At 38.9% G+C, this 20129-nt stretch overlaps 1 protein-coding gene across 6 annotated transcripts in view; it reads right to left on the bottom strand.

Moving 5' to 3' along the window:
• ARHGAP12 (Rho GTPase activating protein 12) overlaps positions 1 to 20129 on the bottom strand; it is a 126415-nt gene that overhangs the window by 104661 nt on the left and 1625 nt on the right. The gene's annotated exons all lie outside the window — the stretch shown is intronic.

Consider the following 20129-nt stretch of genomic DNA (forward strand, 5'->3'; position numbering starts at 1 on the left):
AATGAAAGAAAAAAACTTATTATAAATTATTGATTCAGAAAGAATGAAAATATTAACCCCTTGTTAGACGTATAGTTTACAAATATTTTCTCCCATTATATAGGTCGTCTCTTCATTCTGTTGACTGTTTCCCTTGCCACACAGAAGCTTCTCCGTTTGATGTAATCCCATGTGTCAGCATACACTGAGCTCCACGGAAACAACCCCAGGGCAAGTGTAAACCAGACAGGCACTGAGCAGCTCTATGCCTTGCTGAGGAAAAATAACTGAACATGGGCAAAAATCCAAAGAAGTCAAGAGACAAAATGTCATCATACACATTCTTTGTGCAAACCTGCCAGGAGGAGCACAAGCAGCAGCACCCAGATGCTTCAGTTAGTTTCTAAGGGTCTTCTAAGAAGTGCTCAAAGACATGGAAAACCATGTTTGCTCAAGAGAAGGGAAAATGTGAAGACAGGGAAAGACAAACCTGGCCCATTATGAAAGAGAAATGAAAACCTACATCCCTCCTAAACGGAAAACAAAAGAGAAGTTCAAGGATCCCAACACACCCAAGGGGCCTCCTTTATTTGGACTTTTTCTTGTTCCTTTCTGAGTATGGGCCAAAAATCAAAGGTAAACATCCTGGCCTATCCACTGGATATATTGCAAAGAAACTGGGAGAGATGCAGATGACATTGCTGCAGATGACAAGCAACCTTACGGAAAGATGGCTCTGAAGCTGAAGGAAAAATACAAGAAGGATATTACTGCATACCAAGCTAAAGGAAAGCCTGATGCGAAAACAAACAGGAGTCATCAAAGCTGGGAAAAAAAAGCAAGAAAAAGAACGAAGATGAGGAAAATGAAGAGAATGAGGAAGAGGAGGAAAATAAAGATAAACATGATGATGACAAATCAGTTGGTTCTAGCAGGATTTTTTTTTTTTTTTTTGAAGAAAAAATCGAAATGTAAGGCTGTATATTTTTGTTTTCGAAGTGTACAGTGTCTTTTTTTGTACAGTTAATACACTACCAAACATGTCTTTAGATAGTCCTATCCTGGCGGTATTTTCAATAGCCACTAACCTTCTTGGTATAGTATGGGGGTTATAAAATGGCATGGAAATTTAAAGGTACTTGGTGCACAGCACAAATCAGTTACATATGAAGATGGTAGTTTCATCTTCAGTTGTTGTCTCTATGCAATTTATATGAAATAATTGTTCTGTTAACTAAATACCACTCTGTAACTGCAAAAACAAAAAGCTCCAGCTGTTTTGTTAAAATTCTGAATGCTTCTAATACAATTTTTTATTAAGAAAGTAACAATAATGCCATTTGCTATTTTTGCTTTCGTTGCCTGTGCTTTAGAGGTCATACTCAAAAGTCCTTGCCCAGACTGATGTCATGAAGCATTTCCCCTATGTTTTCTTTCTATAGTAGGTTCACAGTTTTAGGTTTTATATTTAATTCTCTAATCCCACTTTGAGATGATTGTTCTATATGGTGAGAGACAAGGTTCTAGCTTCATTCCTCTGCATGTAGCTATATATCTGACAAGGGACTAACATTCAAAAAGGATAAGGAATCAAATAACTCAATAGCACAAAAATAGTAATAATAATCCAATTAAACAACGGGCAAAAGCCCTGAATAGATGTTCTTCAAAAGAAGACACACAGTCAATAAGTGTAAGAAAAAAATGCTCAACATCACTAATCAGGAAAATGCAAATCAAAACCACAATGAGAAAGCACTTCACCCCAGTCAGAACGGCTATTATCAAAAAAGGCAAAAGATAAGCTGGTGAGAATGTAGAGAAAAGGGAACCTTTACATACTGTTGGTGTTAATGAAAATTAGTACAGCCAAAAAGGAAAACAATATGGAGGCTCCTCAAAACATTAAAAACAGAACTACTATATGATCCACCAATTCCACTACTGGGCATATATCCTAATGAAATGAAATCAGTATGTGAAGAGATATCTGCACTCCCAGGTTTACTACAGCAGTACTTGAAATAGGCAAGATATAGAATTAATCTAACTGTCCATCAAAGGATAAATGTGTATATACATACACACATACACACAATGGGATACTACTCAGCCATAAAAAAGAAGAGAATCCTGCCATTTGCAACAACAGGAGTGAACCCAGTGGACATTATGTTAAATGAAATAAGCTAGGCACAGAAAGACAAACACGACATGGTCTCACTCATATGTGGAATCTGAAAAAATTGATCTCATAGAAGCTGAGGCTGGGCGCAGTGGCTCACGCCTGTAATCCCAGCACTTTGGGAAACGGGGGTGGGTGGATCACCTAAGGTCGAGAGTTCAAGACCAGCCTGACCAATATGGAGAAACTCCGTCCCTACTAAAAATACAAAATTAGCTGGGCGTGGTGGTGCATGCCTGTAATCTCAGCTACTTGGGAGGCTGAGGCAGGAGAACTGCTTGAATCCAGGAGGCAGAGGTTGTGGTGAGTCAAGATCACGCCATTGCACTCTAGCCTGGGCAACAGCAGCAAAACTCCATCTCAAAAAAAAAAAAAAAAAAAAGAAGAAGAAGACATTGAGAATAAAATGGTGGTAACCAGAGGCTAAGGGCCTAGGGCAGAAATGCTGAGATGTTAGTCAAAGGACACATAATTATAGTCAAATAGAAGGAATAAATTTCAAGAAAGCTATTGTACAGCAAGGTGACTACAGTAAATGACAATATACTGTATTCTTGAAAACTGTAAAGAGAGTAGATATGTGCTCTCACCACAAAAATAACTATGTGAGGTAATGCATTTGTTAATTAGCTAAATTTAGCCATTCCACTATGTATATATACTTCAAAACATTATATTGTACACAATAAAATACATAGTGTTATCAATTTTTTTAAAATGTGCTGAGAATGTGGAAATGGAATCATGAAATAATTTACTAGCTTATTTTAAGTTTAAGATGAAACTTAAATTTCACGGAAAGGACAAAAATCAGGTAAATTCTCTGAAAAAAATAATTAAAATGATTATGGGATAACACTAAAAATTTAGATATAGGTAAAAGTACCTGCAAATGTGTGAATAATTTATGCTGTTTTTACTTAAAAACATAAGCTGTATTAAAAAAAGATTTACAGTTTTAATTTGGGGTTGTTTCTTCTTCTGTTCCCCAGACCTGTAGATTCTGTTCTTTAGAGAAAGTTGAACGCTTTTATCCTGTTACTATAAAGTATTTTGGCTAAAAGTTTGCTCAATCAAATACAACGCTGTCCAAGGACAACACTCCTAGAACTGAAATGTATTCTATACTATACTCGTCACCACACACCTCCAACCATATTCATCCCACACACTTACAACTACTAAGTACCCAACTCCCAATATATACAAGGTCTGCATATCTGCTGCCTGCTACACCCTGATGCTGTTGTTGGTAGTCTCAAAAACGCCCATACAAGCTTTTCACGCCTCTTACCAGTCTTCCTCCTCCCTTTCCAGCCACTTTTTCCTCATGTTTCAACAACCACCCCACGCGCACACACACACACGCCTGCTTATATATTTTACTTCTCTGCCCCCAAGTCAGTTTCAAATTTCTTATCATGCTATTTTATAATCTAAAAGCCTTCTCCTTTCTATCTGCCAATTTTTTAAATTTTCTTCCCATTTAAACTACCAAGAAGCCTATCAAAAACCATACAGTTCAGCAAATGTTGTCTTCCTCCCCCAGGACATCTGTTTTAACTAACCAATCTGTTTAAGAGGTATATCAAAAAAAGTAAACAGATAAACAAAACGTTAAAGAAACATAATGTATCTTTTTTTTTTTTTTTTTAGAGATAGAGTCTCGCTCTGTCACTCAGGCTGGAGTGCAGTGGCGCCATCTCAGCTTACTGCAATCTCCGCCTCCCAGGTTCAAGTGATTCTCCTGCCTCAGCCTCTCGAGCAGCTGGGACTACAGGCACCCACCACCACGCCTGGCTAACTTCTGTAGTTTTAGTACAGACAGGGTTTCACCATGTTGGTCAGACTGGTCTGGAACTCCTGACCTTGTTATCCGCCCACTTCGGCCTCTCAAAGGGCAGGGATTACAGATGTGAGCCACCACGCCCAGCTGAAACATAATGTATCTTAATTAATGAGCTTACAATTTAAGTTCAGTTCAGATATGTATAACCTATTTAGCAATGCTAATATTGTGAACTATAAAATGTTAATATAGCTTCAAACACATAAAATATTAAGACACTTTACCAGTTTAAACACTGAACTTGGCATCAAATCCTCTGAGTAATTTTTAAAGCACTTGTTTAAAATTAATAATCCCTAACCAGGCCCCTACTACAGAAATCAATTAATCTTGAGCACAACAAAAAAGTAAAGAACAATTCCAATATTAAGTTCCAGCAGAAGAAATCATTCCATCAAATACTTCTGTTAGCTGTACACTTAACAAAAATCACAGGCCATTATTAGGCACTTCAGGTTTTTTTCTTAACGAATGATCCCTGCTTTCTTTAAAAAAAAAAAAAAAAAAAAAAAAAAAACGAACTGGGCACACAGGCTCACACCTTTGGGAGGCTAATGTGGGAGGATCCTTTGAGGCCAGGAGTTTGAAACCAGCCTGGGCAACACAGTGAGACCATGTCCTACAAAAAATGTTTAAAATAAGAAAAAACAGATGCAGAATATAAGACATTTCTCATCTGAATTTAGGTAGGCTATCAAAGAAGACAAGGAAAGTATAATGATTTACATTATAAACCATTCTGGCCATAAATAAATAGCAAAAACAGAAACAGCAAAAAGCATAGAGGAAATAATCAGGCTGGGTGTGGTGGCTCACACCTGTAATCCCAACACTTTGGGAGGTCGAGGCCGGTGGATCACTTGAGGCCAGGAGTCCAAGACCAGCCTGGCCAACATAGTGAAACCCTGTCTCTACTAAAAGTACAAAAAAAAAAAAAAAAATAGCTGGGCTTGGTGGCACACACTGTAATCCCAGCTACTGGGGAGGATAAGGCATGAGAATCCCTTGAACCTGGGAGGCGGAGGTTACAATGAGCCCACATCAAGCCACTGCACTCCAGCCTGGGCAACAGAGCGATAGAACAAGACTGTTTCAAAAAAAAAAAAAAAGGAAATAATTGGGTAACTGGAAAGCAGGCAGAAATACAATCAAGTGTAAACTGGTAAGCAAATTCAAAACCAAAATTTAAATCTGAAACAAAAATTAGGAAACAACAGCAGAGGCATCTAAGGAAGCAAGCAAGTTTTAACTAAAATGACATTTGCAATGGGTATGTTTAAAAGATGTGTGCCATGAAGTCTTAGAAATAGGGTGGACTTAATGACTTTTTCTTGATTGTTATAAAAATGTAGAGAATGTTATTAGAATTATAAAATGATTGTTATAAGAGTGTAGAAAATATTCCATTTCAGGCCAGGCATGGTGACTCACACCTATAATCCCAGCACTTTGGGAGGCCAAAGTAAGAGGACTGCTTGAGGACAGGAGTTTAAGCCCAGCCTGGGAAACATAGGAAGACACTTCCTCCACTTAAAATTTTAAAAAAAGAAAAAAACTCCACTATCATTACCCAATATCTACTCAATATTAAAAAATAATTTTAATACAAAAAGAGAAAGAAAATATTCCAATTCAAAAAGGAAGAAATACGACCTTTAGTTTGGCAATCAGTTTTTCCATACTCCAAATTTATGATCCTTCAAAGAAAAAATTAAGCTAGTATTCTATTAACAATTTGTCCACTGTGAAAGACACTGTTAAAAGAACAAAAACACTAAGAGAAAATATTTGCAAAATACAAGTCTGATTACAGACTTGTATGCAAAATACACAAATAATTCTAAAAACTCAGTAAGACCAACTACGCTTTTAAAATGAGCTAAAGATCTGAACAGATACCTCACCAAAAAAAAAAAATTATATATACACACACACACATACACCCACATACGCATGCACAGATGGCAAACAAGCACTTAAAAAACTGCTCAACATCATATCATTATGGAACTGCAAATTAAAACTACAATGAGATACCACCACACACCTATTAGAATGGCTAACATCCAAAAACTAACAATACCAAATACTGGCGAGGATGTAAAACAGGAATTCTCATTCTTTGCTGGTGGTAATGCAAAATGATACAGCCATTTTGGAAGACAGTTTAGCAGTTTCTTACAAAGTTAAACATGCCCTTACCATAGGATCTAGCTATCACATTCCTAGGTATTTACCCAAATGAGTAGAAATCTTATGTCCACAAAAAGTTCCGCATGTAAATGTGTATAGTAGCTTTATTCATAATTGCTCCAAACAGGAAACAACCAAGATGTCCTTCAACAGGAGAAAGGATAAATGAGCCGTGAGACATCCATGTAATGGACTATTATACAGTGATAAAAGGAAATGAGGGCTGGGTGCAGTGGCTTATGCCTGTAATTCCAGCACTTGGGGTCCTAAGGCAGGCAGCTCACTTGAGTCCAGGAGTTCAAGACCTGCTTGGACAAGAAAGAAAGACCCCATCTCCACAAAAAAAGTAGAAAAAATATTGGCCAGGTACAATGGCACACACCTATAGTCCCAGCTACTTGGGAGGCTGAGGTGGGAGAATCAATTGATCCCCGGAGGTTGAGGCTGCAGTGAGTCATAATCATATCACCACACTCTAGCCTGGACAACAGAGCAAGACCCTGTATTAAAAAAAAAAAAGAAGAAAAAGAAAAGAAAAGAAAACAAAAAAGAAATGAGTCATCAAACCATGAAAATATGTATCTTAAACATATGTTGCTAATGAAAGAAAGCCAGTATGAAAAAGTCACAGAATGATTTCAATTTATGGCATTCTGGAAGTCAAAACCATAGACAGTGAGTGCCTGGAGTAGAAGGGGACACAGAATTCCATAGGTGAAGCACAGACGATGCTTTTAAGTCAAACCTATTTTGTATACGGTAATACAATAATGGTGGATATATGACATTATGCGTTTGTCAAAACCCATTGGTCTTTGCAATGAAAAGTGTGAACTTCAAAGTATGCAAATTTAAAAATATCATTGGGCAGGGGCAAGATTCCAGGATGGAAAGCAGATGTGACAAGAATCTAACAGTATTACAAACACATGAAACAACCTCACTGAACAGAGTGGGGGGAAAATGCTGACATAAGCTACTTTGGAAATCAGTGGAGTCTCTAAGAATATGGGCAGAAGGGGCTGGGGTGGTTACACCCATAATCGCAGGACTTCGGGAGGCCAAGGCAGGAGGATCACTTAAGACCGGGAGTTTGACACCAGCCTGGGCAACACAGTAAGGTGTGTCTCTATCAAAAATTTAAAGATAAATAATTTTTTTTTATTTGCAAAAGGAAAAATACGCAAAAGGAACTGCACAAAAGTTGATAAAGTTCTTTCCCCAGGAATGCAAGTTAAATATCTTGATACTGCTATATATGTATACTGGAATAAAACAAGTAACTCAATGGTGGATAGCAGGTATCAGGTTTCTCAATGTTGGAGTGAAAATTCACAGATAAGCAAGAGAAGGAGGCTAGAATGATCCAACAGATTAGACTTGGAGACATCAGTAGGAACTCATTTTTAGTTTACCACAGATATGTAAGTGATCATATATAGAAATATTACAGAAATATTACAGATGTGTATATACACTGCTTGATATTATACACACATATTTCCTGGCTGTCAATAAAAATGACAAGCTAGCAGTAACAAACACACCTAGCACTCAGCTGTGGCTTCTTGCATCATTCTCGCAATAAAAGGACCAGAGGTCTTCGGAGAAATGGCGGATTCTAGGAAAGGGGCAAGAACTATGCAAGATGGGCAGGTACAAGGCATCATGTAGTGCCATAATGACTTTCCCACAAACTAGATTTTAAGTACTTGATTTAAATGCTTATTACCAGGCAATTGTGTTCTGAACCTAAAACTCAATTTAAAATTAATGCCATGCATATCTAGCTCATATTCATAACAACATCTTACATTATGCTGCCCCATGTTTAAGTAATTTAAACAACTTACAAATGTATTTCTTTTGTTCTTTACCTTTAAACAGTGTTTACAGCAAATCACAATGCCTGTTTTTCTCATCAAAACACAAATTACAATAATTCAAGAAGTACTAGGGTTCTCCATTATTGAATGGTTATTATATCTTCAAATATTCCAGCTTTTTTTTTTTTGGAGAGGCAGGATCCTGCTCTGTCAACAAGGTCAAAGTGCAGTGGTGCCATCATAACTCACCATAGCCTCGACCTCTGTGCCTCAGGCAATCCTCCAGCTCAGCCTCCAGAGTAGCTAGGACCACAGGCGCATGCCACCATGCCCAGCTAAATTTCTAATTTTTCTGGAGAGACAGGATGTCAGTATTTTGCCCAGGCTGCTCTGGCACTCCTGGCCTCAACTAATGCTCCCACCTCAGTTTCTCAAAGTGCTGGAATTACAGGCATGAGCCACTGCGCCCAGCCTCAAACTTATTTTCAAATGATCTCCTATACATGGAGATGTAAATGCTGACTCAGATATACAGCAAAGCAGAAAGTGAGGACCCGTTGTATTTTTTTTTTTTTAATTCACCAGCATGGGCAAACCAGTGAGACCCCATCTTTACAAAAAAATTTAATAAAAAATTAGCTGGGCATGGTGGTGCAGGCTTGTAGTCCCAACTACTCAGGAGACTGAAGTGGGAGGATCACTCAAGCCCAGGAGTTCGATAGATGCAGAAGTGAGCTGTTCGTGCACTCCAGCCCGGATGACATAACAAGACCCTGTCTCAAAAAAAATTCACAAACTCAACCCTTTATATTAAACAGCCCCGACCAAGCCCTTTCTGATCAAAAGACACCAAAGATTAAGCTGTGTTTTCATCCCTTCACATCTACTTGCACACACTAAGAGAGTGTTAACGTAACAATGAAAGGTACCAAGAAGACAGCCTATACAATAAAAAACCCATAATGAGTTAAAAAAAACTCTAAGGAACAAAAAAAATTTTTCTTGAGCCAACAGGTTAACAGTCTTTCCCCTTCAGATTCCATTATTCCATCAAAAGCTCCCCATGTCCAAAATAGTTCCACATTATAAGCCTTTAAAACTATCCTTCTAGCTGGGCATGGTGGCTCACGCCTGTAATCACAGCACTTTGGGAGGGTGAGGCGGGTGGATTACCTGAGGTCAGGAGTTCGAGATCAGCCTGGACAACATGGTAAAACCCCGTCTCAACTAAAAATACAAATATTAGCCGGGTGTGGTGGTACATGCCTGTAATCCTAGCTACTTGGGAGGCTGAGGCTGCAGGATCACTTGAACCTGGAAGACGGAGGTTGCAGCAAGCCAAGATCGTGCCACTGCACTCCAGCCTGGGCAACAAGAATGAAACTCCATCTCAAAAAAAAAACCAAGAAACTTTTCTTCTATGACAATCATTCTGTGTCTACATTTTTAGGTTTTCTCTTCACTCCCTTCTAACTGCACTCCAATCAATGGCTTCTTCCTTCTGTACCCCTCAACACCACAAAGTCCTATATTTTAATTTCTTAATAAGAATTTTCTATAATAATCTGTTTTTTAAAAGAAGAAGAAATAAATTAACCTTTTTTTTTTTCTTTTGAGATGGAGTCTTTGCTCTGTTACCATGTGCAAAGATTGCTTTGCACAATCTCAGCTCACTGCAACCTCTGCCTCCTGGGTTCAAGCGATTCTCCTGCCTCAGCCTCCTGAGTACCTGAGATTACAGGTGCCCGCCACGGTGCCAGGCTATTCTTTGTATTTTTAGTAGAGACAGGGTTTCACCATGTTGGCCAGGCTGGTCTCGAACTCCTGACCTTGTGATCCACCCACCTTGGTCTCCCAAAGTGCTGGGATCACAGGCGTAAGCCACTGCTCCCAGCCAAAAATTAATGTTTTTATAGTTCACATAATTTTTATCTTGCCTCTGGGACATCTCATCTACCTGATCGTGTAGTAACACCATCTCAGTTTTTCTTGGGGAAGGCACATACACCCATAGTCTTAGCCCATGTAGTTACATAAGTTAATAATAAGAAATCAGGCAGGGTGCGGTGGCTCACCCCTATAATCCCAGCACTCTGGGAGGCTAAGGCTGGTGGATCACCTGAGGTCAGGAGTTCGAGATCAGCCTGGACGACACAGTGAAACCTCGTCTCTATTAAAAATATAAAAATTAGCCAGGCATGGTAGCATGTGCCCACTACTTGGGAGAATGAGGCAGGAGAATAGCTTGAACAGGAGGCAGAGGTTGCAGTGAGGCGAGATCGCACCACTGCACTCCAGCACTCCAGTCTGGTCAACAGGGCAAGACTCAGTCTCAAAAAAATAAAAAAGAAAAGAAATCATTATCCTAGTCTTTATAAAAGTTCGATGGAACTTTCGATTTCCTAACAACTTATTCTAGAAGAAAAACATTCACTCCACAACACTACTGGCTACTCAGGTATCTTCTCCTCCCCAATCCATTCGAGTACTCTGAAACTACACACATTACTCTCTTGATCTTCTGAATATCACTTACATTCAATCACTTTCATGTGTTTACCAATCCCCCATGTTTTAAACAGATATAATCCACAAAACAAAGGCAAAAACATCTGTAAGTGCAGCAATTATTTAAGTCTGGCCACTGCAAAGCTCTAGTGTCAGACAATAGTAACTCACCCAAAAAAGGAGAAAACACTCTATAATGTTTAAATTATGCCAGTTTACTTCAAATAAACATTGGGATATCAAGAGTCATGATGGGCAAAGAACCTGAATAGACATTTTTCAAAAGAAAATACAGATGGTCCCCAACTAACAATGGTTCCAGTTACAATTTCTTGACTTTATGGTGGGTTTATTGGAATATCAAATACCTTTGTTTTCTTTTGAGAGATGGAGGTCTCACTCTGTCACTTAGGTTGGAGTGCAGTGGTCCATCACAGCTCACTGCAGCCTCGAACTCCTGGGTTCAAGAAATCTTCCTGTCTCAGCCTCCTCAGTAGCTAGGACTACAGGTACGTACCATCACGCCTAGCTAATTTTTAATCTTTTTAGAGATGAGGGTCTTGCTATGTTGCTCAGGCTAATTTAAATGCATTTTTGACTCACAACATTTCTGACTTATGATCAGTTTATTAGAACATAATACCATCATAAGTTAAGGAGTATCTGTATATAAGTGGCAAGAACCTGCAAAGATGCTGAATATTACTAATCATTAAGGAAATACACACACACACACACACACACACACACACATACACACACACAAAATGAGATACCACTTCGCACCCAATAGGATGGCTATCATTTTTTTTAAATTAAAAAATAGACCATAGACCAGGTACAGTGGCTCATACCTGTAATCCCAGTACTTTCGGAGGCTGAGGCAGGAGGATCACTTGAGCCCTGGAGTTCAAGCCAGCCTGAGTAACACAGCGAGGCCCTGTCTCTACGAAAAAATTTTAAAAATACCCAGGGATGGTGGCACACGCCTGTAGTCCCAGCTACGCAGTAGGCTGAAGTGAAAGAATCGCTCAAGCCTAGAAGTTGAGGCTGCAGTGGGCTGTGACTGTGCCACTGCACTCCAACCTGAGCAACAGAGCAAGACCTTGTCTCCAATAAATACATAAATATAACTAAATAAATAACGAATGTTTGTGAGGATGTGGAGAAACTAAAACTCTTGTGCTTTGCTGGTGGAAATGTAAAGTAGTACAGCCACTGGGGAAAATGGTATGGTAGTTCCTCAAGAAAACTGAAAATGTGGATGAACTCTGAAGACTATTTATGCTTAGGGAAATCGCCAGTCACACAAGGGCAAATTACATAATTTCATGTATATGAGGTACCTAGAGTAGTCAAATTCATAAAGACAGAAAGCAGAATGGTTACCAAGGGATGCAGAAAGACAGCAACAGGAAGTTACTGTTTAACGGGTATGGAATTTCAGTTTAGAAAGATGAAAAAGTTCTGGAGATGAAGGGTGGTGATGGCTAGACAACAAAGTTAACTTATTTGACGCCACACAACTGTACACTCAAAAAAGGTTCAAACAGTAAATTTCACGTTATATATATTTCACTAAAGACATTGTAGTATACAATTTAAATCACCTTATACCCATCTACTCAAAAGCCACAAGTAACTAAAATCCTCATGAAGCTCTTACAAATCCTCTTTAAAAGTAAATATAGGGCCGGGCACGGTGGCTCACGCCTGTAATCCCAGCACTTGGGGAGGTTGAGGCGGGCGGATCACGAGGTCAGGAGATGGAGACCATCCGGGCTCACATGGTGAAACTGTCTCTATTAAAAATACAAAAAAATTAGCTGGGCATGGTGGTGGGCGCCTGTAGTCCCAGCTACTCAGGAGTCTGAGGCAGGAGAATGGTGTGAACCTGGGAAGCGGAGCTTGCAGTGAGCTGAGATCACACTACTGCACCTCCAGCCTGGGCAACACAGTGAGATGCCATCTTGGGGGAAAAAAAAAGGTAAATATTGGCCAGGTGCGGTGGCTCAAGCCAATCATCCCAGCACTTTGGGAGGCCAAGGTGGGCGGATTACGAGGTCAGGAGCTCAAGATCAGCCTGATCAACATGGTGAAACCCCATCTCTACTAAAAATACAAAAATTAGCTGGCTGTGGTAGCATGCGCCTGTAATCCCAGCTACTCAAGGCAGGAGAATCTCCTGAACCTGGGAGGCGGAGGTTGCCGTGAGCCCAGATCACGCAACTGCACTCCAGCCTGGGTGACAGAGCGAGACTCCGTCTCCAAAAAAAAAAAAAAAAAAGTAAATATTAAAAAGCAAGTAACATTCAAACTCTTAGAAAGCTGAAAAGTAGCTGGGCGCAGTGGCTCACGCCTGTAATCCCAGCACTTTGGGAGGCCGAGGCAGGCGGATCACAAGGTCAGCAATTCCAGACCAGCCTGACTAACATGGTGAAACCTCATCTCTACTAAAAATACAAAAATTAGCCAGGCATGGTGGTAAATGCCTGTAATCCCAGCTACTCGGGAGGCTGAGGCAGGAGAATCGCTTGAACCCAGGAGGCAGAGGTTGCAGTGAGCCGAGACTGCACCATTGCACTTCAGCCTGGGCGACATAGCGAGACTGCGTCTCAAAAAAAAAAAAAAGAAAACTGAAAAGTTGCACTTACGCAGCATACAAGTGATAAACTATTACCAATCCCTCAGTACATTTTGTCATCTACTAGAAAAAAAAAACACTCCATGATTTGTAAGTTTTATTCAAATTAATTTTAACAAGAATAAAAACCAATAATGTAAACTAAAGCCAAAATTAGGTATCACTACACATCAACTACAATAAGGTTGTTTTTTTGTTTTTTTTTTTAAAAAGACAATACACAGTGCTAGCAAGGATTCCAGAAACTAGAGCATTTATATAGTGTTAGTGAGAGTGCCAAATAGCACAGCCAGTTTAGTAGTTTCTTACAAACCTAAGTTCCTGTATACCACATCCTCGGCCATGGAACATGCCTTAATAAACTGAAAAGAACTGAAATCATGTAAAGTATGGTCTCTAATCACAATAAAATTAAATTAGAAACTCTTAAAGAAGTATCTTAAAAACCCCAAAATTGTTTTTGGAATCTAAGCAACACACTTCTAAATGAGTCAGTAGTCAAAGATGACATCAGGCTAAACAAGGTGGCTAACGCATGTAATACCAGCTCTTTGGGAGTCGGAGGTGGGAGGATCACCTGAGGCCAGGAGTTCAAGACCAGTCTGGCGAGTTTTGAACTCCTGGTGAGACCCCATCTCTACAAAAACTAAAACAAACAAACAAAAAAACTAGCAAGGCATGGTGATATCACCTGTAGTCCCAGCTACTAAGGGAGGCTGAGGTAAGAGGATTATAGGAGCCCAGGAAGTCGAGGCTACAGTTTGTGCTGCTGCACTCCAGCTTTGGTGAGAGTGAAACAATGTCTCAAAAAAGAAAAAAGAAACCAAACGGGAAATGTGTACCAAACGAAAATGAAAACATGTAATTTCAAAATTTGTGGGATACAGCTAAAGCAGTGCTCAGAGAAAATTTATAGCACTAAATGCCAGAAAAAAAGTCTCACATCAATGACATAAGCTTCCACTCTAAGAAGGTAAAGAAGAGCAAATTAAATCCAAAGTTTGTACAGGTCGGGCACGGTAGATCACACCTGTAATCCCAGCACTTTGGAAGGCAGAGTTGGGCGGATCATGAGGTCAGGAGTTCAAGACCAGCCTAACCAACATGGTGAAACCCCTTCTCTACTAAAAATACAAAAATTAGCTGAGCATAGTGGTGCACACCTGTAATCCCAGCTACTGGGGAAGCTGAGGCAGGAGAATGACTTGAACCCAGGGGGCAGAGGTTGTAGTGGGCCGAGATTGTGCCACTGCATTCCAGCCTGGGTGACAGAGCAAGGCTCTATCTCAAAAAAAAAAAAAGAAAGAAAAAAGAAAAAAAAAGTTTGCAGAAGAAAAGATATGAAAAAGATTAGAGTAGAAAGCAATTAAAAGGAAACAGAAAAATGTAGAGAGAAAAATCAATGAAACCAGAGGCTGGTTCTTAAAGAGCAGTAAAACTGCCCAGGCGCAATGGCTCACACCTATAATCCCAGCACTAAGGAAGGCCAAGACAGGTGGATCACCTGAGCTTAGAAGTTTAAGGCCACCCCGGGCAACGTGGTGAAACCCCGTATCTACCAAAAATACAAAAAATTAGCCAGGTGTGGTTGGCATGTGCCTGTAGTCCCAGCTACTCAGGAGGCTGAGGTGGGAGGATCACTTGTGTCCAGGAGGCAAAGGCTGCAGTGAGCTGAGATCATGCCACTGCACTCCAGCCTGGGAAACAGAGCGAGACTCTGTCTCAAACAAACAAACAAACAAACAAACAAACAAAAAATACACAGGTCAGTAAAACTGACAATCCTCTAGCCAAACTAATGGGAACAAAAGAGAAAAGAAACAAATTATCAAAAAGGTAACCAGAGACATAACTACAGATCCTGAAGACATCAAAAGGAAAATAGAAAATACTATGAACAACTTTATGCCAACAAATTCAACAATCCAGATGAAGTAGACAAATGTCTTTTTTTTTTTTTTTTTTTTTTTTTAAAAAAGACAGAGTCTTGCTCTGTTGCCCAAGCTGGAGTGCAGCAGCATAATCATAGCTCAATGCAGCCTCTAATTCCTAGGCTCAAGCAATCCTTCTAGACTCAGCCTCCTGAATAGCTGGGACTACAGGTACATGCTATCCTTCTAACAAATTTCTTGAAAGATACAAATAACCAAAGCTTGCTAAAGAATGAACAGATAACCTGAATACTCCCTGTATCTATTAAATAAACAGAATTTGTCTTTAAAAGCTTTCCACAAAGAAAACTGGCCCAGGCAGCTTCGCTGGTGAATTTTACCAAAAATGTAAAGAAGTTACTACCAATTCTACATAAATCTCTCAAAAAAAAAAAAAAAAAAAAAAAACTAAAGCAGAGAGAAAACATCCCAACTCCATTCAACCAAAACCAAAGACATTATAAAAAAGAAAAAAAACATAGGTTAGGTAAGGTAGCTCACACCTGTAATTCCAGTGTTTTTAGGAGGTCGAGACAAGAGGATCACTTGAGGTCAGAAGTTCAAAACCAACCTGGACAACACAGCATGAAACCATCTCCACAAAAAAAGTTTACAACATTAGTTGGGCATGGTGCTGCATACCTGTAGTCACAGCTACTTGGGAGGCTAAAGTGGAAAGCCTGTTTGACCCTGGGAGTTCGAGACTGCAGTGAACTGTGAACATGCCACTGTACTCCAGCCTGGGGGAGTGACAGAGCAAGACCCTGTCTAACAGGGAAAAAAAAAAAAAAAAAAAACAGGCAAAAGATTCCAACAAACTTATTCAAAGAGCTACAGATGGTAAACAGGCTCACGAAAATAGGCCCAACATCTTTAGTCATCAGGAAAATGCAAATTAAAACCAAAAAGAAAGAAATGTCACTACACATCTCATAGAACAGCTAAGTCGGTCATACCAGTGTTTTTGAGAATGCAGAGCCACTGGAACTCACACACAAAGCTGGTGAGGATGTAAAACCGAACCAGCACTTGAAATAAGTTTGGCAGATGCTTAAAATGTTAAATATGCATCTACCACATGATTCAGGGATTTTACTCTTAGGTATTTACCAACAAAAATTAAAGCATATGTGCACACAAAGACAGGAGCTTCATTTGTAACAAAGAGAAACTCGCATGTCAATCAACAATTGAATAAACTAATTGTGGTATATCCACACAATGGAATATCACTCAGCAATAAAAAGGAATGAACTACTGATACACACAGCAAACTGGATGAATCTCAAAATAATTTTATTGAGTGAAAAAAAAATCCAGACCAGAATCCATACTACATGAGTCTATCTGCATAAAGTTCTAGAAAATTGATTTCCTAGAATCAAACTAATTGATAGTGATGGAAGGCAGAGCAATAGTTGCCAAGGGACATGGGGAACGAATTCTATAGGAGCTCAAGGAAATTTCTGATGAGTGAAAGACATGTTCATTATCTTGAAAATGGTAGTGGTTTCACAGGTACATACATACATCACAACTCTTCAAATTGTACACTTAAAATATGTATGTGCAGCTTGTTATACAGCAATTATACCTCAAAACTATATTTAAAAAAAAACTGTTAAAACCCTAATGATGTAAATTAAAACAACCAGATATCATTACCCACCTACCAGACGGCTTTCAAAAACACAGAATGTATTGTATGGTAAAGACAGCAGCAACTGGAATTCTCTTCACTGCTGGTGGAAATGCAAAATGCTACAACCACTTTGGAAAATAATTTGGTAATTTCTAATAAAGTTAAATATACGCTTACCATATGATCCAGCAATCCCTCTTCTAGGTATTTACCCAAGAGAAATGAAAACACAACTCTACACAAAGGCCTCACATGAACATTCATAATGACCAGAAATTGAAAACTCAAAGGCCTAAGAACTTGTGAATACAAATTGTGGTACAATCCATCTCTAAAATAGGAAACAGTACAAACCTCAAAAAAACCTTGTAAGAACAGAAAGAGAAAACGTGAATAAAAACCACTTAGGTATAAAGAATGATAGATGGTATCACATTAATCACTGCTTACTCAAGGAAGCAAAAGCTGTGATAATAGAAAAATACAAATCATATCGTATGTAGCCTTCTGTGTCTGACATGTTTCACTTAGATTAATGCTTTTGAGATTCACTCATGTTGTCACCACAGTTTATCCTTTTTTATTGTTGAATGTTATTGTATTTTATGCATGCATATTATACCTTTAAAAAACTGAAATTAAAAAATATATATTATGTAGCAAAATATAGGAAATTTTCAGCTAACTTTAAAAGATGTCACACTAACCTCATATTATGAATTCTGCTGTGGTGCACGAAAAGAGCACAGAACTTGGAGTCAGAGGTCTAAATTTTAAATCTAGGTTTTGCCATTTATCAGCTCTCAGGACCGTAGGCACCTTAACTTATCTGTAAAACAAAGCAAACAATACAAACCTCAAAAGATCTTTGTGAGAAGAAAAAGAACTTTGTAACTTTCAGATGTCACAGAGTGTCTGTATTAATCAGTGCTTACTCAAGGAAGTAAAAGTTGTGAGAGTAGAAAAATAGTCACAAATGCACTGATAATTTATAAAACATCCTGTCTCTGGCTCTTGCTGTGTGACTCCGGACAAGTCATTTAACCTCTCTGGGCTTCAGTTTTTTCCATCTGCAAAGTGCAGCTTATTAATAGTACATACTGCATATTGGGAGAATTAAGTAAATGTGTGTAAAGCACTTGATACAGTGCATGGCGCATGGCAAGTGCTTTAGAAGTTTTAGGTCTTATCACAAAAAAACTAGTATTATTTTCCTACCAGACCCAATACTGGCCACCATCCTGCCCAACCAAGCTGCAGCAGTGTAAGTGATTAATGATCTAGATCACTGGATTCTCCCAGCTACTCGGAAGGCTGAGGCAGGAGAATGGTGTAAACCCGGGAGGCGGAGCTTGCCGTGAGCTGAGATCCGGCCACTGCACTCCAGCTTGGGCGACAGAGCGAGACTCCATCTCAAAAAAAAAAAAATAAAATAAAAATAGATCACTGGATTCTCAAATTTTTAGTGAGCAACGGAATAATCTGAAGAACTTCTTTTTTAAAAAATAAACTTATTTTAAAAGAGTTTTAGATTTACATAATTACTGCAAAGATAGTCCAAAGAGTTCCCACGTACTCTGGACCCAGTTACCCCTATTAACAACTTGTTAGTACTGGTACATCTGTCATATTCAATGAACCAGCACTGACACATAACCATTTCCACACTCTATTCAGATTTCCTTAGTATTCTCCTAACGTTCTTTTTCTGTTCCAGGGTCCCATCCAGAATGCCACATATACATTTTGTGGCCATATCCGAGAGAGTTTTCAAACCACAGATTACAGGCCCTAGCCCTAGATATTCTAACGACAACTGGAATGAGGTGGGGCCCTAAAATTTACATTCCCAAGGATTGCTGATGGGGCCAATCTGAAAATACACTAAGAATAACACTGGTCTACACTTTAGACTCCAAAACTGTTGTTCAATACAGTAGCCACTAGTCAAATGTATCTAATGCAAATTGAGAAATGCTCTAAGTGTAAATAAAACACACCTGATATTTCAAAACACCTGGTCCAATGTAAAGAACATAAAACATCTCATTAATAATTTTCATATTGATTACATGTTAAAATGACATCATGAATAAACTGAGTAAAATATATTCATTTATTTCACTTTTTTTCCACGTGCTTACTTTTTATAATGTGAATACTAGAAACTTGAAGCGCAAGTAATTTATAGAGACATTACATTCCTATTGGACAGCAGTGGTCTGTGGTCTGGTAGAACAGCATCCACATGACCACGTGGGTATTACAAGTGCGGGTGATTCCTACGCACATTAGAGTTGGAGAAGCTCTAGATTATCAACACGGGAAAGAGGCTTAGAGACTACACCATGTGGCAGTTCAGTTCAAATAAAAAGCTCATCAATTGCAAAACGAAACTGCAGAATATTCATTAAGTCCATGAAGTCAGTGAAAGTAATAGGGAAATGGCTGAATTACAGCAAAGCCATATACCAATGAGCCGGGGCCAGTTAACTGAACAACAACAACAACAACAACAACAAAACCACAAGGACAGTGGCCCAATAGGTTCCTCAAAAGAGATATCTGAAAAGCCCGATTTGAAGCACAGGGATGCTATGTCGTACTATGACACCTTTCACATCTGATTCATACTACAAAAGTGCATATTTGCAATTCTAGCCAAAATTGTTAAATACAGGACAAAAGTTTAATTTCACTTTTCTCTCCCATGATTTATTATAAAACTGTAATGCCCATTTTCTCGGGTAAGTAAAATATTAGTACTACTGTTTAATGGTTTTACAGATCACTATTTAGTTTTCACTCCATTTAAAAATTTTAATTACCCTTATTATTTTCAGTAACGTCACTTACATAGAGTACTTAAAAATTTGTAAAGTTTACTTTCTATCAGCCTACTCAACAACCACTAAGCAGATACTTTCTAATTAAAGAAAAGCCAAATGATTAACTACAAGTAACATACTGTTTTTCTACAGCACTTATCTACTTTCACTTGCACCTCGAAACAACTGGTATTAAATACAAAACCAAAAGAGATGTAATGTATTGATAATTCTATATGAACAACTAATCTAGACAGACGGCATTATCTTAAGAATCAACGAGTCATCAATCTCCAGTTTGATGAAGTACGGACAGAAATCTATCAACAAATACTGGGGCATAAATATACATACACACACATAATTTGTTATACTACACTTTTGGGGGTTCTTTTTCCCCAACAGAGAAACTTCTTTAGAACAGAGGAGCCACACGCAACCAGGGGTCGCACATATATGCCCAGACGGTCTGGCTCCTCAGGTGGCATGGGTCGGGGTCACGCTTTCACTGCCTGCTTTGGGCTCTCAAAACCCAGCTCTGAAA

This window comes from Rhinopithecus roxellana, chromosome 11 (genome assembly GCF_007565055.1).
Source record: "Rhinopithecus roxellana isolate Shanxi Qingling chromosome 11, ASM756505v1, whole genome shotgun sequence".
NCBI classification, from domain to species: Eukaryota; Metazoa; Chordata; class Mammalia; order Primates; family Cercopithecidae; genus Rhinopithecus; species Rhinopithecus roxellana.